The 22,114-nt window shown below is 37.2% G+C and overlaps 1 protein-coding gene across 18 annotated transcripts in view; it reads left to right on the forward strand.

The window, feature by feature from the left end:
* The window catches only part of LOC136854167 (receptor-type guanylate cyclase Gyc76C-like), a 467,449-nt gene that overhangs the window by 105,438 nt on the left and 339,897 nt on the right, over window positions 1-22,114 (forward strand). For 2 of the 18 annotated variants that reach the window (XM_067130447.1, XM_067130451.1), the window contains exon 2: window positions 1,079-1,138. The exons of the other annotated variants lie outside the window; for them this stretch is intronic. The gene's annotated coding sequence lies outside the window, so the exon portion shown is untranslated. The remainder of the gene's footprint in view (window positions 1-1,078; window positions 1,139-22,114) is intronic. 18 annotated transcript variants of the gene reach the window in all.

Below are 22,114 nucleotides of genomic sequence, written 5' to 3' on the forward strand. Positions count from 1 at the left end.
TAGATGAAATGACATCCAAATTAATTGAATATTTCGCCTGAAGGGGGACACTGACTTTCTTCTATAATTGGAAAACTTCCTGTCCTTATTTGCCCGGCTTAGAAACTTCATAAGCTTTCCATCTAGAGAATGAACCGGGCCAAGGGAAGACACGCGATATGTTTTGGGAACTTGGGGGCGATATGCAACGAAAATGAATTCCTCTGGGTAAACCTCTGTCAAGTTAAAGTATACCTTAGTTTAACCAGACCACTGAGGAGCTGATTAACAGCTCTCGTAGGGCTGGCCCGAAGGATTAGATTTATTTTACGTGGCTGAGAGCCAGTTGGTTACCTAGCAACGGGAGCTACAGCTTATTGTGGAAGCCGAACCACATTATAACGAGAAATGAATTTCTATCACCAGAAATAAATTCCTCTTATTCTTCATTGGCCGGTCGGAGATTCGAACGCGGGGCTAGCAGAGTGCTACCTGAGAACGGAACCCACCCGTCCAATGACGAACTACCTCTGTTAAGAGGTTGGTTCGTAAAAACATTAAAGGTTCTCATAGGCATAGATAAACATTGACAACAGGAATTTGTTTTATTTAAGTGGTAAAGTAAGTAGATCCAACTGATGGAAATTGGAACTGATAAAAAGTTGATCAGTCATGAATAAAGGAGATTAAGGCGTGATCTAGACACTTATGTGATTTATTAATCTTCTATTCGATTTTGAAGGGTTCTCATAGGATGAGCTACTAAGTCTCATGAGTCGTAACTTGCCGTCTCGACCCTCTCTGATATTACTGTTATTTTATACGATATGGGAATTCTAATGGCATTGATAACTATTTTTATCATGGTTGTGTTATGCTGTTGTAATGACAGTAATAATAAGGATAACAGTACCTTTGATAATTGTAAATTCCATCATCGTATCCTGACATTAATAATAGTAACTGTCATCATCATATAATAATAATAATAGTAACTGCATAATAATAGTAACTGTCATCATCATATACAGTAATAATAATAGTAACTGCCATCATCATATCCTGACATTTCATTAACGTTTGCATTTTTCTTTCGCAGGTAAGGCCAGGAAGTTTTCCGTGAGTGTATTGGGCATGGAATACGGGACGTTGTTTACCAGTAAGTATCCTAGATTTGAGTTATTTTCCTCTTGATTTTTCTGAGAATCTCGGTCACAAAGCTGAACCTTAGTTTTAATCATGTAAGGGGCCTTATACTCTTTTTACCTAAGTGTTGGCGTTATTTTTCCATTGACGTTATAGTTTTTGCGTTGTTCCTACTATCGTCGGAACGGTTCGTAGTTTTCTTCTTTTCTTCTCTCACCATTGCTAATCAGAATGAAATATTGGACGTCAGTGTTCCCAGTACTATATTTGTTCAGTGCCGTGTGTACGATTCATATCTGCTAGTGTCTATAGGTAAGTGGATGTAAGACCAAGTCGTTAATCAGGAGATTGAAATATTTAAGGTTTTGGTAAAACCAGTCCTCTTTACGAGGATGCGTAGCCTTGGTATTTGTGTGAATTTCTTAAGAAATTTCATAAGAAATTTACGCAAAATCCCTTCCCTGGATTTTAGTGGCTGCTTGAAGAGTCTGCAGAATCCTTTGTTATTCGTGGTCTTTTATCCATCTGAGTCGAGTGCCCTTGAAGAATGGATTTCAAATATTTGAGTTCTCTTTCATTAAGACCGAAATACATGTATGTAGGTTTTTTCTTTTTGGTTGTGTGTGTGTGTGTAGTTTTTATTTTTTTTAATTAGGATTTTCCGGTGGTATGAACTGTCACGTGTATACAGTGTGTGTAAGTGTTGTCATATTTAGTTCTTTACAAGTAGATTACGCAAGCCTGTGCAATCCTCTTACTTGTTTATGCTGAATTTATAGAAATACTAGCATATTCATTTTCCTTTTATGCTTCGTTCAGGGTTACTGGAGTTATATTCTTTTGCAAGTCATTGTTTTTGATGTTGTATTTCTCTCTCTCTCTCTCTCTCTCTCTCTCTCTCTCTCTCTCTCTCTCTCTCTCTCTCTCTCTCTCAATCTGGTGTTCATTGCTACGTTTTTGGCATCCATATTAATTAAATGTATGCATGTATTATCCATAAATACATGCATAATGTAAGTCCCTCTCTCTTAATCTGGTGTTCACTGCTGCGTTATTGACACATTGCATTGTATGTTTGTATATATCATTCATACATACATGAATGATGCATGCATGTACAGTCAAACAAATGCTTCAGCCGCGTGAGAAGTGCATTGCCGCGTGATGATCACTGTTGCGCAAGAGACAAATTGTAGATTTTTGAGCTTCCTAGTGAAGGGCATTCATAGATGCCCCTCTAGAGTTAAGATAAGAAATGTTCCTGCTGTTAATCTTATCTGCGGCGGGCACTTGACTAGAGTAGTATTCCGTCTTTTGAACCCACTCTATCTGGAAGAAAAATGTCTTGTTTCATTCCCATATCATATCACGGATTATAAATAACCAGAAGAACACTTCAGTTCTGAAGTGACTGATACGTATAATTTCCTGAGATCAGGGCCATTTCACTAACTGTTTCCAGATGGGAATGTTAAGTTGGATTAAATGACGTGTTTTCACTCGTCACTGGCGTATGTGCAGTCTTTGGCGTTGGAGGGTGTACCCAGACCTTTGAATTTCGGCTACACCCTGCCCTAACAAGATTCTTGTTAGCCTACAAAGGATGTTTTCAAGTCCGAATTCTCAGTGGTGGAGGGTCTGATTACCATTTAATTCTTCAACGAGATCTCCGGTTGTTTGTATGCAGGCTATCATGTTCTTCAAAACTATTACAAGATCTCTTGACCAACGATCATTTGTTGATCGCTTCATTTATTTCTTTGTCTGTTGGCATACTATCAGATCGTCTGAAAGCAAAATACAATATCTTACCAAGAAATCATTTGGTGATTACATTGTTTTTACAGTTTGGATTGCGGGGCCTTTAAAGCAAAAATCGGAGATAATTTTGAAATTCAATGGGGGCTTCCTTTTTCCCTTTGTTTTGAACTAATGACTTTGTGCATGGACGTAGTTAACTCGACCAATTTTGACCAGTTTTGACTCATTTCGACCAATTTCGACCCATTTTGACCGATTTTGACCGATTTCAACTAACTAGTCTGTTGAAATAGTATAAGCAGGCGCAATGTAGGTACGAAATAGTGCGCGCTATGATTGTAGTTCCTTGCCATTCACAATGGATCTTGTGGGATTATATCCCAGGGTACATTATAACAAAAGAATCGAGATAAGGGTACTGATATTGTTTAATATCAGTAGCCCTGTCGATTACTTCATTTCTTCGTAGTTGGTCTTGAAAGGGCTGCAATGCAGGCAGTGGTTAGTGTGTGTGACCTAATTTTCATGTTTTGACTGCCAACATTGTTTTCTGTTTGCTGTTCAATTCCAGGTCCTTTTTGTATTTCTTCCTTAAAGCTTTTTGATAACTTTAGTTGTAATGTTTAGCAGTTTGACACACACACACACACACACACACACACACACACACACACACACACACACACACACACACAGAAAGGGCGGGGTGTATCATTCTGGGATGTTTTATGAACCACTCATACTGCGTATCTGGAGTTTAACCCTAATAATTATCATTCAAGAACGCTAGTATTCACAGTTTTTCTGACTCCTTTAGCTTCTCCAAATTCTTAACGTTGTCTGCTTGCTGGAATTCACAGCGTAGCAAAACGCAAAATGCACGATAATATTATTACGGGCCATGTACCTCTTTCCAGAACAATTTGTCAAAGGTTCCTTCCGTGGAAAATTGAGCCATCCGATTTTTATGGAACACGGGTATCTCACTTTACTAAAATGATGTTGTTAGCTTATAATAGCTCCCAATCGTAAAATGTCCTCCCACAACTTTGGTTTTAGAGTGCAGTTGATCTCAGTTGGAAGACTTAGGCTCACCGGGATGAGAACTGTAAGAAGGGGGACTAGAGATAAGTGGAGATTTGTGGAAGATAAAGCGTAGAGATAAGTGGAGATTTGTGGAAGATAAAGCGCAAGAAAGACATGGTTGACGGAATTCGACAGACGTCTTTTGCCTCACTCGGCGTTTGTTCTTGTGATGATGATGATATTACTTAAGGCTCTGTGCATTTATTCACACATGGCTTTTCTATTCTGTGGAAGCCCTATTGGTTTTCTGTGTATTAATTGAATATATTTTGAATAATAGTGATAAAGGTACGATGATGATCATATATATATATATATATATATATATATATATATATATATATATATATATATATATATATATATATATATATATATATATATATATATATATATATATATATATATATATATATACACATATATATATATGAATTTATATAATGCTTAAGATTTTTTTACACATATTTATTCTATGCTGCGGATATCCTTTAGGTTTGTTTTGTAAGAATGTTGATTTTGAATAATAATGATTAAAGTTTGGTGTATCATAATGGATAACATCAGTCACCTGTTGTTTCTGTCAGAAGAAGCTGTGAAAGTGTTCCCAAAACTTTCCAAGTTGAATCTCGTTATGCGGATGCAACTTTCGATTAAAAACCCCTTCGTTATCTGTGTCTAACATTATCGAAAAACCCATCCGCCAAGAACAGGAAACTACAGGATCATTTTCCTTTCGAAGTTTTTTTTTTTTTTTTTTTTTTCTGGCGTCCCGTGAAAACAGGATCTTGTGTGCCTGGGTGTATCACGCACCGACGATGTTGCCGTGAAAGCTGTTGGCTTTTGGAACGAATGGATCGCATAACAGGCCTTTGGAAAAAATTGTAGGTTATCGAAGCAGCAAATTTATAAAAATGAAAGCCTAGAATGTTATGATATTGTAGGAAGCATTTAGAAATTTTATTTTGCTGTACTATATATATATACAATATATATATATATATATATATATATATATATATATATATATATATATATATATATATATATATATACTATATATATATATATGTATAATTTATATTTATAATATATACTGTATATATATGTATAATTTATATATATACACACATTATGAGCATATACATACACGTATACATATACTCAAATTACTCTTATTAGGCTTCAATTAGACTGGATGGTTTAGATTCCAAATTCTTTCATTTACATTGTACTACAAGCTTTCTGAGACGTTTTATTAAAGCCTAACACAAGTAATTTGAACATGTGTGAACAGTGAAGTTATGTGGCTGTTTTAACATATACATATACATATACATATACATATACATATACATATACATAAAGGGATGAAGAACGGTTCATCAGAAAGGCACAAGACATTGAAGCAACAGGACGAAGGATGGCCCAGGAAAAAAGTTAAGTATATCTTAGTTTAACCAGACCACTGAGCTGATTAACAGCTCTCCTAGGGCTGGCCCGAAGGATTAGATTTATTTTACGTGAAATTATGTAAATTAGGGATAGACGAAGACAGGCAGAAAGATTACAAGACAAGAGCGTGGAGAGACTCTCATTTCAGCCTAACCCTGTGGAGGGGAAAGCTAGTGCAAAAACGTTATAGCAATAAGAGTTCAAAAGCGTGACAGTTTAGCGAAAAAGAGTCACCAAATAGTGCAGTTCGAGGATTACTAATTCCATAAATTGGTAAGAGGTTACCGGAGTGATGTTACGAGGCTGCCTGAGGGAGGAGTGACACTCTTCTTGCGCTCTGAGGAGTGTAGGCTGAAGTAGCACCTAGAGTGAAAGCCAGAGAAGCTGCCTTGTAACGAGGAGAAAGAAAACTGAGAGAGGAGATAAGGGCAGGGTCGTTGAGCAGGCGAACTGCCTTTGAATAAACCGTATTGATAAGGGAGGCAGAAGTTGAGGCACTCCAAGTGAGTGAGCAGCGTGTCAAACAGGGATGGATAGGACCAACCTGGTGGTTTCAGTGCCTCTAAACACCTAATTTATTGGAAGCTGATGTATCATTTTATATTATGTCATTTGTCCAAGACAGGTTTAAAGTTAAGCGAACTCCCAGAACGGTTGTAGAATCTCGATTAGGTCTTTTTGAAACCATCAGAGTTGAGTCATATATAAGAAAAAAGACCAACCTAATGGTTTTGGTAAAAAGTTCAGGAACTCCCAGAACGGCTAGAACCATCAGGGAACAGCAACCCTATAGAAGAGATGAGATGGAAAAGTCAGAGGTATTGCCCCACCAATAACAGCAAATGAAATCTGGTAGAGAAAAGAATTTAGAAATGAATTATACAAGAACTGAGTAAGGTTTTAAGGAGGTGCCATGGCCAAGAGAGTATTATGCCGTAGTTCCTCAAATACCTTGCAGATATCAAGAATGACAACCAAAGAAGTCCTCCGAGAAGCGGGCTGTCTTAGTTACACCGGGCTTGCAAATAGGATGCTTCCGTATGCAGATAAGTACCCAGAATCATCAAAGTCAAGTTTGAAAATTTTTATTTAAAGAAAGGGCGCTGGTGACTAGTACAATACATGTACATACGCTACCGGGGTCTAAGCAATGACAGGCAGGGCAGCCGATCGAGACCACAAAGTCTACCCCAAAGCCAAATCAAAGTCCTTCAAAGAGAAGGCATCGTGCTTACCCCATACAAATGGGAAAAAAGCACGTTAAAAGAAGAAGAAAAAAAAATAAATGGAGTTAAGTCCGTGAAGTTCTCGTATTGATTACAGAGTCACCATTTAGTGGTTCAGACTACTTATTACCTACTCAGTGTATGTACATTTTATTTCACAGGTGTACATTTTACTGAATACATGACGTGTAATTGCCTATATGATGACTGTTTCTTGCCAGTTGTTTGTAAGTTCCGTGTCCGTTACGTTATGTTTTTAGTTGATGTAACAAAGACAGTGAACTATCATATTGTATGGAATATGAAATGAAAACTGTGATGTAATTGCGCTAACATGCTCGCGGATGTGAGGAGGACATGTAAGAATATCAATTTATAGTTATAGAATCTTTATAGCTGCAGAACTTCAGTCACTAATTATCGAAAAATATATTCCATTAGTAAATAACCGTGACCTTTTGTAAAAACATTAATTAGTAGCTATAGAATCTTTCCAGCATAATATGTTCAGTCACTAATTACCGAGAAATGTATACCGTGATCTATTGTAAACACACCACGATTCATGAATACCCATTCATTGGGGGAAGTCATTTAAGAAGCAAAATGTTATTACTGAGCGAATGATGAATAGCCAATGCGGTGCGGCAAAATATTGGAGATCTCGGATGGAATTGCCAACTGCCAGCTTTTCCTTTCTGCATCACCTTCAAAATGGAATCTGTTTGTTTATCTTCATTATGTTGGCATGTTAAAGAGAGTCGGGTTTACGATGAGAGACTTTCAAATGGTAAGGACTTTTTTTGGAGAGTAAATCGAAAGGAAATGGGATATAAGAAATAAAGACATTTTCCGTGAAAATTAACCTATTTCGTGTGTAGTTTATTAGTAAAATTTGTGTTATCAGATCACTTATTATACTTAAATTTACGACTGCAACAGCTGTAGTGGAATTTTTCATGTATCAAGGTTAGTCTTAGTGAAAGGTAGAGATTTAGCCATAAATCACTTTGGAATAAATGTATTTCAAGTAGAATTGACCCACGGAAACGGAAGAAATGGATTTTATAAAATGGTACGAACCTTCTCTCAAGCAAATAGAAATTTTCGGACAATGTGCTGGAGTCGTGAGAAAGGAAAATTTCCCATCCTATACTTCATGTAGAAAAATGGAAAAAAGGCTTGTTTTGACAGTTTTAGCTCTTCTGATTATTGTCAGAGAAAACAGTGTCCTACAAGATGAAAGTTTTCTTCCAGGTTACTTTCTTAGATAGCAAGAGCCAGTAAATCAAAAGGACGATCATTTGAAACAATTTGCATCAGAAGTTTTGAACTTGAATCGTGTGTTCAGGAGGGATGGAGTACACCAAAAGAAATGCTGAACCAAGCTATGGACTTTGTATTTAGGAATGTTTACTAGTGTTACTAAATATCAGCTTTACAGTACATTTCAGGCATTACATCTGGATGTTTTAGGTATACATTTACCTAAACACGAAAGATCCCAGGTTATAACTTAACTTTTTTTAGGCTGTTGTTATTTTGTGTGTGATGTTTCCAAAAGAACTGTATTATTGTATAAAAAACCACACCTATGATATCACTCACATCCATCCACGCTCATACACGTGTGCCACTGGCCTTTTCGTAGTTTATAATTTATGTACAGGTGTGCTCTGAACACACTTGTAATAGTACAACGCTCGAATTGATTTCCACCGGGCAGTCCTTTCGTCATGTGCTTGTGCACGTAGGGTTAGATATTTGGGGACGGTATCCTGGTGGGTTCCTTTGTACTTGGGGTTCGGTCGCTAAGGATATTTTCGTTCTATCATGCCACCTTAGTACCCACGCTCTTGCCGAGTCCACTGGGATGCCCTTCATTGACAGCCCTGCAACTGTCTGTCTCTTGGCCCTTTGCCCCTTTTTCTCCTGGCGTAGTATTTTCATTAATAATTTAGTTTTTTCCAATATAATTTATAACGTCATGAATTATAATTTATAATTTATGACGTAATTCCCCTTAAGTGGGTAGTGCCACCAGTGCACTTCCGGCGGTACACTGTAGGCATTACTGAAGGTTCTTTTGCAATGTCCCTTCGACCCCTAGCTGCAACCCCTTTCATTCCATTTACTGTACCTCCGTTCATATTATGTTTCCTCCATTTTGCGTTCCACTCTCTCCTAACAATTGCTTCATAGTGCAAGTGCGAGGTCTTCCTCCTGTTAAACCTTGAAACCTCCTTTACTCTCAATTTTCCTCTCAGCGTTGAATTACCCCGTAGGTCCCAGGGCTTGGCCTTTAGCCTAGATCTTATATATTCTAATAATGATGTAATTAATAACATTACCTACTCGAAGACCACAGATGCCATGACGTCATTTTGTGGAACTCAGTTAATTGATGAGTCAGCTTTCTGTTAGTACTGATCACCCGTGTTAGATATTATTGGTATCCTTTGTAACCATATCTTTGAACTTTGTTTCCACTTACATTTATTGATGCGCTATGTTGCTATTTTATCTTCGTCCAATAGAGATAAGACCTTGTTTGTTGTCCTGCTATTGCTCTGGTCTTATTTTTACAGATCTGCATTCATTTGTGTATTCAGTTTGAATTTCTCGGTAACATTTCCCAGTGAGACAATACCGTCGTGTTCGTATTCTTCTCTCGGGCAGTTCCTCCAATTACGTGCTTTGGATTGTGACGACTGGCTGTGAGAATCTTCTCTACACGGGAGTGGCGGATAAGAGACGCTGTCCTAATCCGAGTGCTTTTTGGTTTTCTGAAAAGAAAACTATTGTGCCGGATATGTCTGTCCGTCCGCCCTCAGATCTTAAAAGCTACTGAGGCTAGAGGGCTGCAAATTGGTATGTTGATCATCCACCCTCCAATCATCAAACGTACCAAATTGCAGCCCTCTAGCCGCAGTAGTTTTAATTTCATTTAAGGTTAAAGTTCGCCATAATGGTGCGTCTGGCAACGGTATAGGCCATGCCACCACCGGGCCTGAAAGTTTCATGGGCCGCGGCTCATACAGCATTATACCGAGACCACCCAAAGATAAATCTGTTTTCGTTGGCCTTGATTATACGCTGTAGAGAAAACTCGATTGCGCCGAAGAAACTTCGACGCATTGTTTACTTGTTATTTTTGTGAGTTTAGTGTTATTTTTGTGAGTTTAGTGTTGTTGTTTTTGTATTCTCTTTCTCATTTCATTTCCTCTCCGCTCGGTAAGGCCAAAGTTCAGACTGCTTTTGAACTCAGCGATAAGCTGACCCTTTTGAAACGCATCAAATTAACCTTTTTTTTTTTAAATTAATAGTTGTCCTTTAATTGTCGAACCACGCTCGGGAAGAAATCGGCCTCCTAGTCATGGTAGAAACCGAGGCCGAAGTAACAGTGCAACACTTTCGGAAGGGGTATTGAAGGCAACATCTGGTTTGAATTAATTGTTCAGCGAAGTTCACATGTTGCACGGAATGTTGCACATGTCTGAAAGATAGAGCTGTGAGAAGCCTTTGCTTCTGAAGGGCCATTTTATGTCTATCGTCCGCTTTTGTTGCATTGCACACACACACTTTTGTTTGGTTAATCAAACTAATCCCGCAAAATTGCTTGAATTGTCATTTTGCTGAAATAGTATGGGTACCAAGTTAGTTATTTTAAACACCTGCATTCTGACTCGGTATGGTTCATATGGACGATTGTCCTTTTATTTATTTATTTACAACACCTACCTCTTTTTTTTTTTTATCTCCAGTAAGAGTAGCCTTGCTTAATCATTATCATTAAGGTACTATTATTCCCTCTTTTAAGATTTAACTTGCTCTCTTTTAAAATGCAAGACTTGTTTCCGATTCCCAAAATTGTACTACTTCAATAGTTGTCTTAAATATTGCATTTATCGCTCATATCAGCGCATTTGTTTAACCTTCATCTTGAAGTTCAGCCAACAACTCAAATTTCAAGTCGTAAATGCCACGCCTTATTTGTTTGTCTAGTCCTCAAAGGTCACTTGATAACCTAGACATAAATATCCTCTTTTAAATTCTGCTACTGTAGGATTTCACCGTTAGCATTCCATCCCTTCCTTTCCTTCTCTCTCTCTCTCTCTCTCTCTCTCTCTCTCTCTCTCTCTCTCTCTCTCTCTCTCTCTCTAAGTTCCTCGTTGGACGAGTCGGTAGAGTTCTCGGATAGCACTCTGCTAGGCCCGAGTTCGAGTCTCCCACCGGCCAATGATTAATTAGAGGAATTTATTTCTGGTGACAAATTCATTTCTCGCTATAATGTGGTTCGGATTCCACATTACGCTGTAGGTCCCGTTGCTAGGTAACCAGTTGGTTCTTAGCCACGTAAAATTTGTCTAATCCTTCGGGCCAGCCCTAGGAGAGCTGTTAATCAGCTCAGTGGTCTGGTTAAACTAAGGTATACTTAACTTTCTCTCTCTCTCTCTCTCTCTCTCTCTCTCTCTCTCTCTCTCATTTGCACCCCAGATCTGCACTGATCTTCTTGACGCGTCCAGCATTAGTCCTGGTCTGCATATACGATCAATCGCTTTCATGTTGGACCGATTGGAATTCATCGCAGTTGTTTCTGACGCCTGATATAACTGTCGTTGGAACGGTGCGAGGCAGCTCGTAGAGCATCCAAATCAGCATTTTGCTCTCCGCTGATGAATACTTGACTTCAGTGTCAATTCAAAGTCCAGTCTATGCCATCCGTCCTGCTAAGGAGACAAGGTACGCTTACTTTTGTTCAAGTTTCATAATTGCTTACGAACATGCTTTGTTATTTTCATATTTGGTTTACTTGGCTCTCTCTCTCTCTCTCTCTCTCTCTCTCTCTCTCTCTCTCTCTCTCTCTCTCTCTCTCTCTCTCATGTCTGGAATTTTGTTTCCGTGATTGTGTGTTTGCAACGCGTTTTGCATACACGCGTGAAATCAGAAACCCGTAATTTTTTTGCTGTTCAGTTTTGTTTACCTTTACTAAAGCCGCCGACTGAAGTGATTATTATTGTTATTATTATTATTATTATCATTATTATTATTATTATTATTATTATTATTATTATTATTATAATATTATATTATTATTCAAGCTATAACGCTAATTGGAATAGGAAGACGCCACATTCGTAGGAGCTAGTTTGGAAATAAAAGCAAAAGATGAGCAAATAATAGCGTATACAAATTATGAACCAAGACAACTAGTGAAAATGAAAGCGTTCAATTAAGACATGAGGATTTCTGCGTTAGTGTCAGGCATCTTAATTTGGGGGAAAGGCGGTGGGCGACACAGTTTCAGTGTTACAACAAATATTGACATCGGGGCTCGTCGTCGTAGTCTTCTTCTTCTTCATCTTATTAATCTCTTTCTTCTTATCTGCTTCTTCTTCTTCTTCTTCCTCTTCTTCTTCTTCTTCTTCTTCTTCTTCTTCCTCTTCTTCTTCTTCTTCTTCTTCTAATTCTTTTTCTTCTTTTTCATCTTCATCTGCTTCTTCTTCTCTTTTGTGACTTATGAACACCAGAAGATTGCCTGTAGGGTATTGATATTTTTTATCTCTGGACTCCGGGATCTTCGGTTCCCCAACCATCTTAGAAAAAAAAATGCTCATAAATCCTAGCATACAATATTTATCATTTCTCTGTCCATTCTCTTCCAGCTGATGCGAAGGAAAAGCTGTTGTTAAATACACTGAAGCATCTGGTGGCGCGTTACGATTTCCTAAACAGGCATTGCATGTCCCACTGGGGAGACTTTCTCCTTAAATAGAATTTCGGCTATATTTGATGCCGTCCAAGTCTATGCGTGCCACTTAGAGTGAAACCGTCTTCTTTTATAAAAATTGCCAATTCCGTGATGGTTTTTTTATTTTTTTTTTTAGTTATTTATTTTTTTTTTTTTTTTTTTTCGCCATGTTTGCTGTCTTCATAACACTGAGACGAGGAAGACGAATGATGTTGCAAAATGTTCATCTCCTGCTTCCATGAAAGTTTTTGTTGTTTCGTCGTATCGAGTTGGAAGTTGTTCAGTTGCCGACTCTCTCTCTCTCTCTCTCTCTCTCTCTCTCTCTCTCTCTCAAGCCCTGATGGCGGTGTTCTTCAAGAAATAAAATTTTCAAGGAAATGACCGAACAAAAGGGTTAAACTTCATACAATTACACAGATTTCTTTTAACACATTTGAACAACTGTATTCAATTAAATCAGGATAAAAAGGCGTTACTTAATCTTTCATTACTCATGCCTGTTGACTCTTTACCCTTAAGATATTTTCAGAATGTGAGATTACCATTATCGCATGTGTTGCAGATAACGGCTGTTATTTATTAAAGTTAAAAAAAAAAAAGATGGAAACCGCCTCTCGTTGTAATCGTAGACTGAAAGATAAGCATAATCCGGCCTTCGTCAGCAGTTTTTTTTTTTTTTTTTGGAGGCCGACTGATTCTAATTAAGGCGTGCCTATTTTGTTTAACGTGCTTACTTGGAAGCATACATATACATTTGGTTATGTGCATGGATTATATATATATATATATATATGTAATTTATATATATATATATATATATATATATATATATATATATATATATATATATATATATGATTACTATCACATTGACGAAGGCTTGGAAATGAAGTCGAAACCGGTCAGGACCTACACCCCGTCTCTTATTTTTCACCTGTGGTAATGTGATTATTATATATATATATATATATATATATATATATATATATATATATATATATATATATATATATATATATATATATATATATATATATATATATGTGTGTGTGTGTGTGTGTGTGTACGTCAGTATGTATTTATATATATCTGTGTGTGTTTTTATCTCTTCTCCGGTTGCGAAGATCCACGCATCCCGCTAGTACTGAGATGCACTTGTGGACGACAGTGACTTGCCTCTCCTCACCCCCTGGACCCAGTCCAGTTGCAACCGGCTTCTCGTCTGGTTTTGTGTGTCACCATTTGCGATAAAGTTCTCCCCAAGGTTGCATACGTTGGCCGTTGCGTGTGCATGAGGCAGGGAGAGAGAGAGAGAGAGAGAGAGAGAATCATACATTTTTGTATGATTCTGTGAATTATTAGGGATCCCAAGTGAGTAATAAATTTGTTTGTGTGATTTTGTGGTATTCATTAAAATGGTTATATGCTTAGTATGATGCTTGTGTATGTGAGAATGTAAAAAAAAAATACTCTTTTAAGCGTTGCTTTCGTTGGATACCATATTTGCTACCAAATTTGCTTTTGTATACCTTTGTGAGTGTGTGTGTGTGTGAGAGAGAGAGAGAGAGAGAGAGAGAGAGAGAGAGAGAGAGAGAAGGGTTTATGTATTGGAGGGTTGACGCTTGCCAGCTCGTTGAGGAATGAAGTTTATCTTCAATGGCAAGTCAAGAATGCCCAGTGTATGACCTTAACCTGTCTTTGTCCTCCACTGGGACTGACGTAAGCATTTTGTCTATTATTGAATGATTTTAGCTTCCCTTTACAACAGATGCTTCTTGTGTTTATGAAAAATAATTTTTTTTAAAGTCCTAATGTCTCAAGTATGTAATGCGTCATTGTGGCGCAGTTAGTATTAAAGTACGGGTTGACTTTTTTTTAAAAGATTGTTGTAGTACCTATTTAATGTATATGTAATTCCTATTGTAATTCTTATTTTAATTCCTATTTAATGTATATGTAATTCCTATTTAATTTTTTTTTTTAAAGTTGCTGGGTTAAAAGTGTTCCGAAGCCTAGGACTTTCAGTCTTAAATACTTGCTGCTAGGTCCTGTCGTCTTTTGGTTTATCTGACGCATCTTCCTCCAGCTGTCCGTCCTCGTTTGTATCCTTTGTGAAAACACCTCTCGTTACGTGTCGCATTGGAATGATTTGAGACGAACTCCTTGCAACCTAAAGAGGACTGCTCGTTGATTGCTTTAGAGATAGATAGGTTAGTGGAGTTCTGAAACTATTTGATGGTTTTCCTGATTTTTGTTTGTTTGTTTGTTTGTTTATGAATTCTTACATGGATCGTTCGTAATATAAATGAAAAGTGTTATGAAGCTGTCGTGGCATTTGCCTTACCTGGAAAATGTGTATAAGTAAATGAACTGTGCTCTGGAATCTCCACGTTAAAGGACGTAAGGGCATTATTCTCCAGGTAGCGTAAATACCACGACAGTGTCAAAATAATTTGACGTAAGATTACCACCCTCTGTAGTTATTCCTTTGTAAAGGAAAGACTGCTCAAATAATTTATTCTTGATTCAGCGGTTAAAAGATGAAAGTGGATATTATATTGAGCAGATTCTATGTCTCTGTCGCCACCTTCTATGATGGGAAATGTTGTATTGTTAAAAAAAGTGTATACAGTATGGAAGCATTAGCAGTTCCTGCTCTTTGCCAAGCGGATAGTAATCCTTAATTTGGAGAACATGCTTCGTACGGTCGCTTGTCCCTTATTCCAAGAGCTCATATGTTTGGGGGCTAGAAGTGAGGCTTGCAACTGCATCCTTTATAAATAAAAAAAATTATTTTAAACATAGTAGTATGTAACATTCTGCAGTATCTTATTGTAATTGTGAGGAAGACTTGTTAGAATATCTGTAACATTTCCCCCCCCACCCAAAAAAAAAGTGACTGGCCCATGTGTAATCTCACCAAAGGTCATGACCTCTGCCATCAGCGCAAATCATTCGGAAAGAAAATCTAAACTCTCTCACTCTCTTTCTCTCGAAAACAAGACTGCTTTGACCTTTGCAAAGGGAAAGTGATGGACACTTTCTGAGGTGCAGATATCCTGAGCCGAGTGAATTTCTTTCTCCTCGAAAATGGTTCAGAACCAAATATGGATTTCAGGAGATGATGCCCTCACTGAACAAAAGTAAAACGGTCTTAAGTGAATTAAGAAAAAATAATGGTCAAAACGACATATACACAAATATGTATGTGTGTATACGAATGTATATAAATATATATATTAAATATATAATTATATAATAAAAAAAATTAAATATTATTACTGTCATATTTGATAGCTGGTTTTTTCCTTAAAGTTTTCTGACTTCTTATTTTCATCGCTCCACGTCGTAAGGTGAAGAATTAATGGGATTTCTTCCAGGCAAATGAGATGAACTCTTAATTTCCTTTTTCCTGCCCCGTGCTGGAAAAATTTTTTGGATTCATTTGAATAAGCACTTTCAGAACTCATATATGGACTCTCACGGGGCTCAACAAGGCTGGCATGCGGTGTGTTCAGGCGTATAGAGATTTAGCTTTCTGTCTTGTGTGTAGTTTTCGTGTTTTGCGATTTTTTTTTTGTTTTTTTTTGGTGGCTGAGCAAATTAATATAAAGTGACTATAGTTTTCGTGTCTTGCGATTTTGTTTTAATGTTTGAGCAAATGTATTTAAAAAATAACTATTGTTGTCTTGTTTTGCGGTTTTGTTTTACTGGCTGAGTAATTGAATATATAAAAGTACTGGTGTTTTGCGATTTTGTTTTGCTGACTGAGCAATTGAATTTCAGATATGACTCTTGTTTTCGTGTTTTGCGATTTTGTACTGCTGGCTGAACAGTTGAATTTGAAAAATTACTGTAAACCTTAATGGAAAGATGATGACAAAATTTAGATAAATAATAGAAAAATAGTTACCTTCGTTACCATCGTCAGTTACCATTTTTTCATCTGACTTCGCATATATTTAGTTACTCTTGTTTGCTTTTTTATTATTTTGCGGGTTTGATCATTCAGGATTTTTGTCTTACCGAAAGTGAAAGATTTTGTTCATGACCAAGAATTCCTGGGCCGCATGACACTTTTGTCCCAACTCACTGTTACTTCCTGGGGCGACAAAGCCCCGGTATCAGTCTTGAAATGATATGACACTTTATAGCAAGCTGGCGACCCGAAAAGAATTTTGACTCTATTATTGCAAATTTGAGGGTGTCACTTAACTTTTGACATATTTGTTTGAAGTCGCTGTCAGGCTATAAAAGTGTATCCCTGTGGGTTTAATTTTTAATTCAGATTATAAGTATGTCAGAAACTGTTGTGGTATTTTCTTACGACGTCAGTGACGACATGACATGAGATATTCATGTGTCAGAAAAGTACATTATTGCAGCTTTCCCATTATATATATATATATATATATATATATATATATATATATATATATATATATATATATATATATAATGTGTGTGTGTTTTAAAATGGGAAAAGTTGCATTACTGTACTTTTCTGACACAATTATCATATATATATATATATATATATATATATATATATATATATATATATATATATATATATATATATATATATATATATATATATATATATATATATATATATATATATATATATATATATAATGTATGTATCATGTATGTTGATGATAATCACTCTTACACGTAATTTGCATATCAAAACCACAAGAGGAAATGAAAGACGGTTTCTCATTTCTTCCCAGTGATGTTTATGTATGTATATACACACACACACACCCATAGATGTAATCAGGCATGGAGAAGAGAGAGGGAGAGAGATGACACGCAGATGAAAATGAAAGGAGTTCCTTACCACACCAAGGCTTATAGATTATAATATTTAGCCGCAGCGCATCTCTGATATCCTTAGTTCTGTATTCTCGGGGCTGGCATCCTAGCATCCCCGATGAATACCAACGAAAGGTTATTGGGGAAATCCTTGCATCCGCCGAGGCTGGAGGGGCGTGTGGTACAGGCCGTGTAGGATACCGTGACCTGTCCCTTTATGTTCGGTTCATCCCGTTCACTTCGTGCAACCTTCTGCCAGCCAGAGCTTCGCTTGGAGTCAGTCGTTTTTTGTGGCTCGCTGGTGCTGCTGTTTTTGTTGTAATGTGAATTTGTGACTTGTAGGAAGATTGAACGATATCGAAAGAAAGCCGTGTTTGATGTTTACTTTTAAGTGCTAATGCTCTCAAGACGCTGGCAGTTGTAGTATAACACTTGTCTCATGCTTATTAGTTTTCTGTAAAAGAAAGCTATTGTCTGTCCGTCCGCACTTGTCTCTGCCCGCCCTCGGATCTTAAAAACTACTGAGGCTAGAGGGCTGCAAATTGGTATGTTGGTCATCCACCCTCCAATCGTCAAACATGCCAAATTGCAGCCCTGTAGCGTCAGTAATTTTTATTTTACTTAAGGTTAAAGTTAACCATAATCGTGCTTCCGGCAACGATATAGGACACCACCACCTGGTCGTGGTTAAAGTTTCGTGGGCCGCGGCTCATACAGCATTATACCGAGACCACCGCAAGATAGAGCTATTTTCGGTGGCCTCGATTACACGCCGTATAGAAAATACGATTGCGCTGAAGAAACTTCGGATCATTTTTTACTTGTTTTAGTATTAACACTTGTCATCGATTAACAGGAATTGCTTTGGTCGTATTCAGTGCCGCAATCACTCCAAGAATAATTTTAGAATAACATGGATATTTTAGATGTTCGTAGCCCTGTCGACCAGATTGGTCTACCAAAAATAGAATTTTCACTCAGGTGGTCTTGCCTGCGCCTGATGCGCAAGCTCAATATTTTACTGAAAATGATTAATTTGGGGCCGGGCGGTCAGCAAGATGTTGGGATGGAGGCAGAATTATGTTAAGGCAGGAACGTTGCCAGCATTTTCATGGGTTGGTTGCTGCACCCTTGTCGTCTGTGTTAGAGCACAAGAGAAATAACCCGCTGTTTTGTATTGTGTTTGTGTCTCTGCTTGTTCTCTGTAACTGGAAACGTGCAGTGAATAATATTTTGTCAAGGGTTTTGCTGAGTTGGCATGACATCCGTTTAGATTTGAAGTGAATTGGCTGTTTCACTTTCTTTTCCTTTTGTGTTAATTGTCTATCTTGAGCTTTAACACTGTATTCGTTTTAGATAACTGTCATATTCTATGTAGATGATATAGCTGTCATATGTTAAATAAATAAACGTCAGATTTCTATTTTATTTGACATGCTAATAACCAAAGTGGCTAATTAACACACTTGGTTTTAAGCCTTTTATCCGTTAATTGTGTTTAAGGAAAATACAAACAGACCCAGAGAGAGAGAGAGAGAGAGAGAGAGAGAGAGAGAGAGAGAGCTGTTGCCTATTAGAGTCTGAACAGGTACAAGTAGCAGTCCTTTAGGGAGCGGGTGTAAAACTTCGTATAAATTTTATAAATGGACCGGATGGTGCCTTCGTTGATTTATAGTTATTAGAGACTGTTATTTCCCGTAATAAATCAAGCAAGTATCACCTCATCACGAGCTGCTAATTCTCAAGGTCAGATGAAAATACAGGTGTAGCCTAAAGGCTGGGTGTGTTTAGGTAATTTCGGTTTTCCACTTCCTCTGTCGAAAATATATTGAAGCTCATTGGTTACATCTTAATGGCGTTCACTGTTATTGTGACATCCTCTCTCTCTCTCTCTCTCTCTCTCTCTCTCTCTCTCTCTCTCTCTCTCTCTCTCTCTCTCTCTCTCTCTCTCTCTCAAATTATTTTACTTTTGCCTTATCATTGGTGTAAAGCTTCTGTCCTAGTAACTGTACCACTGTGTCAGCTTTGTTATTGTTTGTTGATGTTTACTGACAAGATATACACTGATCCTGTAACCGATTGTTATTGAGTTTAGACTATGTTTAGGATTACTTTAAAAAACACAAGTTAATATTGCTTCTATAATTATGAAAATAATTTTTTAAACAAGACAGTAATCCTTTTAACCGTTCTTGTCAAGGGTACCACCTGGAAGAATCGAGGTTACCTAGGAAAAAATTACCCGTGTGAATTTTCATGAGCAAGTTTTTAGACGCTTATGAAATGCAAAGTAGAAAATATTAATTTTGGCATGCTCTCTGGTCTGCTTCGTCAACAAGATAGCTAAATGATGGAACTAAAATTTAGTCAAATCTGTGGGCTGTCTTGTTGCTGATGTGCACCAGAAAGTTCTGATGTAACTAAAACTTGCTTTCCAAGTAAAGGAACAGTTTGGGATCTACTTACACTTGTTGAACCTAGTTACAGTTCAGGACTTACGGAAGACTTACGGAAATCATTTGGTGCCTTTCAAATTAAAGTTTTCGTGTAGCGACCCCGAAAAACATTCCTTACAGGAAAGGGGAACGAAGACACGGACCATTGTACTTCAGGCTTATCAGTCAGAGGGATTTTATTCCTGCAATTTCAACGCTGCAGCATTAACAACAATGAAAGGAGGATGCTGTGCAAAGAGGAGGACGAGTAAGAATGTGTAAATATTGCATATAAAAGCTTTCGATAAAAGAGATGGTGTGACTGATACAGCGCTCGTGTTTGTAAAGGGAAACACGTACGCTTAGCCTGTCATAGACTTTCGTCTCTCTATCTATGTTTATCTATCTCTCTTTCTATCTATTTGCCTTATTCACGAGTTCGTACTTCTCATTAAAAAGCGCGAGCCGACATTGAGAAAGCCAGAAGCCAAATTTTAGGAGACAGTAATATGCTGGGCGGGATCCTTGCTCATGCGTGGAACAAATCAGAATATAATAACGCAGCCGCTTGTGGGTGGGATCCGTTCATGATGCGAATAAGTAAGCATGCGACAGACCATCGCTTTCTTTGCCTTGTAAATGTTGATGATGTCCAGTCGAAAATATTTTAATATTTCTTCGAGTAGGATATATATGTATATGACGCCATTGTCTTCATTTGCTCTTCCGTCTTTCTTTTTTGAGTTTAGTATGCAGTCATTGTTTTTTTTTTATATTATGTTTTGTATCGCAGTGCCATTCTTTGGTTTTTGGAATTATATAAAACTGCTAATACAGAAAATTGGTTGTATGTGTATATATATACATGTATATGTTTATATTTATACATATATACAGGTGTAAATTTATATATATCTATATGTGTATCTATAAATATATCTGTATATATATAAATATATATATATAAAATATGTATATATATATATTTATATATATTATATATGTGTGTGTGTCTAGCCAAACTACTCACACACCCATAAATAAATTAGAAGTCATTTGTGCACACAAGCTTAGTGGCAGGCTCTTGTTTTGTCCCTTTCGGGAATATAACAAGGAAGCCATTAGTCTGCCATTAGTGAGAGTGGCGAAAACCATCCTCAACCAGTCTGCAACGGGAGAGTGAAAGTTCCGGTGGTTGTTGCTTTGTGCGAGACTTGGGGAGAACTTGTCCTGAACTCTTCTGTACGGAGGGAGATAATGAATCTCCCTCCGTAGGAGTGATCTGTGCGCCAGGTTACGTCTTCTGAAGACGTGATCGGGCGGAATTAGAATGCATAAGCCCAGATCCTACGCAAACGGAGTTCAAGGTTTGTGTGTTTGTGTGTTGCGTGTATGCTACAGCGACTATTTGTAATAAAGGTTTGCCATCCCGAAAGTTGCGTCTGCTGAATTTCAACGTTATTTTAAGAATTCCTTGGTTGGTATCAGTTTCATTTTATTTTTCTTGTAGGTGAATTGCTTATCACACTCTTAGACTCCTTAATTTCTTGAACTTTATAGCAGTTATAAATGGTGCTCTTAGGCTCTTTAGTTTCCTAAACATTATACTGGTTATAAATGTGCTCTTCGAATCGTTAGTTTCCTAAACATTATACCCGTTATGAATTAACTCTTAGAATCCTTAGTTTCCTAAACATTATACCAGTTATGAATTAACTCTGAGAATCCTTAGTTTCTTAAACATTGTACCAGTTACAAATATGCTTTTAGAATCCTTGGTTTCCTATATACAATTTATGAATTAACTCTTCGAATCCTTAGTTTCCTAAACATTATCCCAGTTATGAATATACTCTTAGAATCCTTATCTTCCTAAACATTATATCAGCCATAAATGTGCTCTGTTTCTTACTTTCTTACACATTATACCGGTTATGAGTGTGTTCTTAGAATCATCAGTTCCCTAAACATTATACCAGTTATAAATGTGGGTCTTAGTCTCCTTAATCTCCTAAATATTATACAGGTTATAAATATGGGTCATGGACACCTCGACCGTTCCGTATGCCAGATAGTTGTTTACAAGTTGCTGTCAGTCACTGGCAAGTCCGTGTTTGGAGTGGCTGTCTTAGATAACAATGATTGAAGCCTCATTATGGAGGCGCAGATAATGCGACGTGGAAGACTTGGATTGTTTTTAACCTTTTCTGTTATGTTGCAAAGTGACTTGCTTAGAAGATAATGAGGTGGATGAGAGGAAGTTGCTTTGCAATAGGACGAGGATCGTGACCAGACAGGTCATCAGATATTATGCTTTTTTTTTATTACATTGTTCATCTTGGAGTTCGAAATCTTAATATTGATTTCATCTCTATTTCAGTTCGGTTAAAAGGAAAATGTTTTGAAACGAAGTAAATATAAAAACTTTGCATTTTGTTAACAGAATGAAATAG

This window comes from Macrobrachium rosenbergii, chromosome 28, assembly GCF_040412425.1.
Source record: "Macrobrachium rosenbergii isolate ZJJX-2024 chromosome 28, ASM4041242v1, whole genome shotgun sequence".
NCBI classification, from domain to species: domain Eukaryota; kingdom Metazoa; phylum Arthropoda; class Malacostraca; order Decapoda; family Palaemonidae; genus Macrobrachium; species Macrobrachium rosenbergii.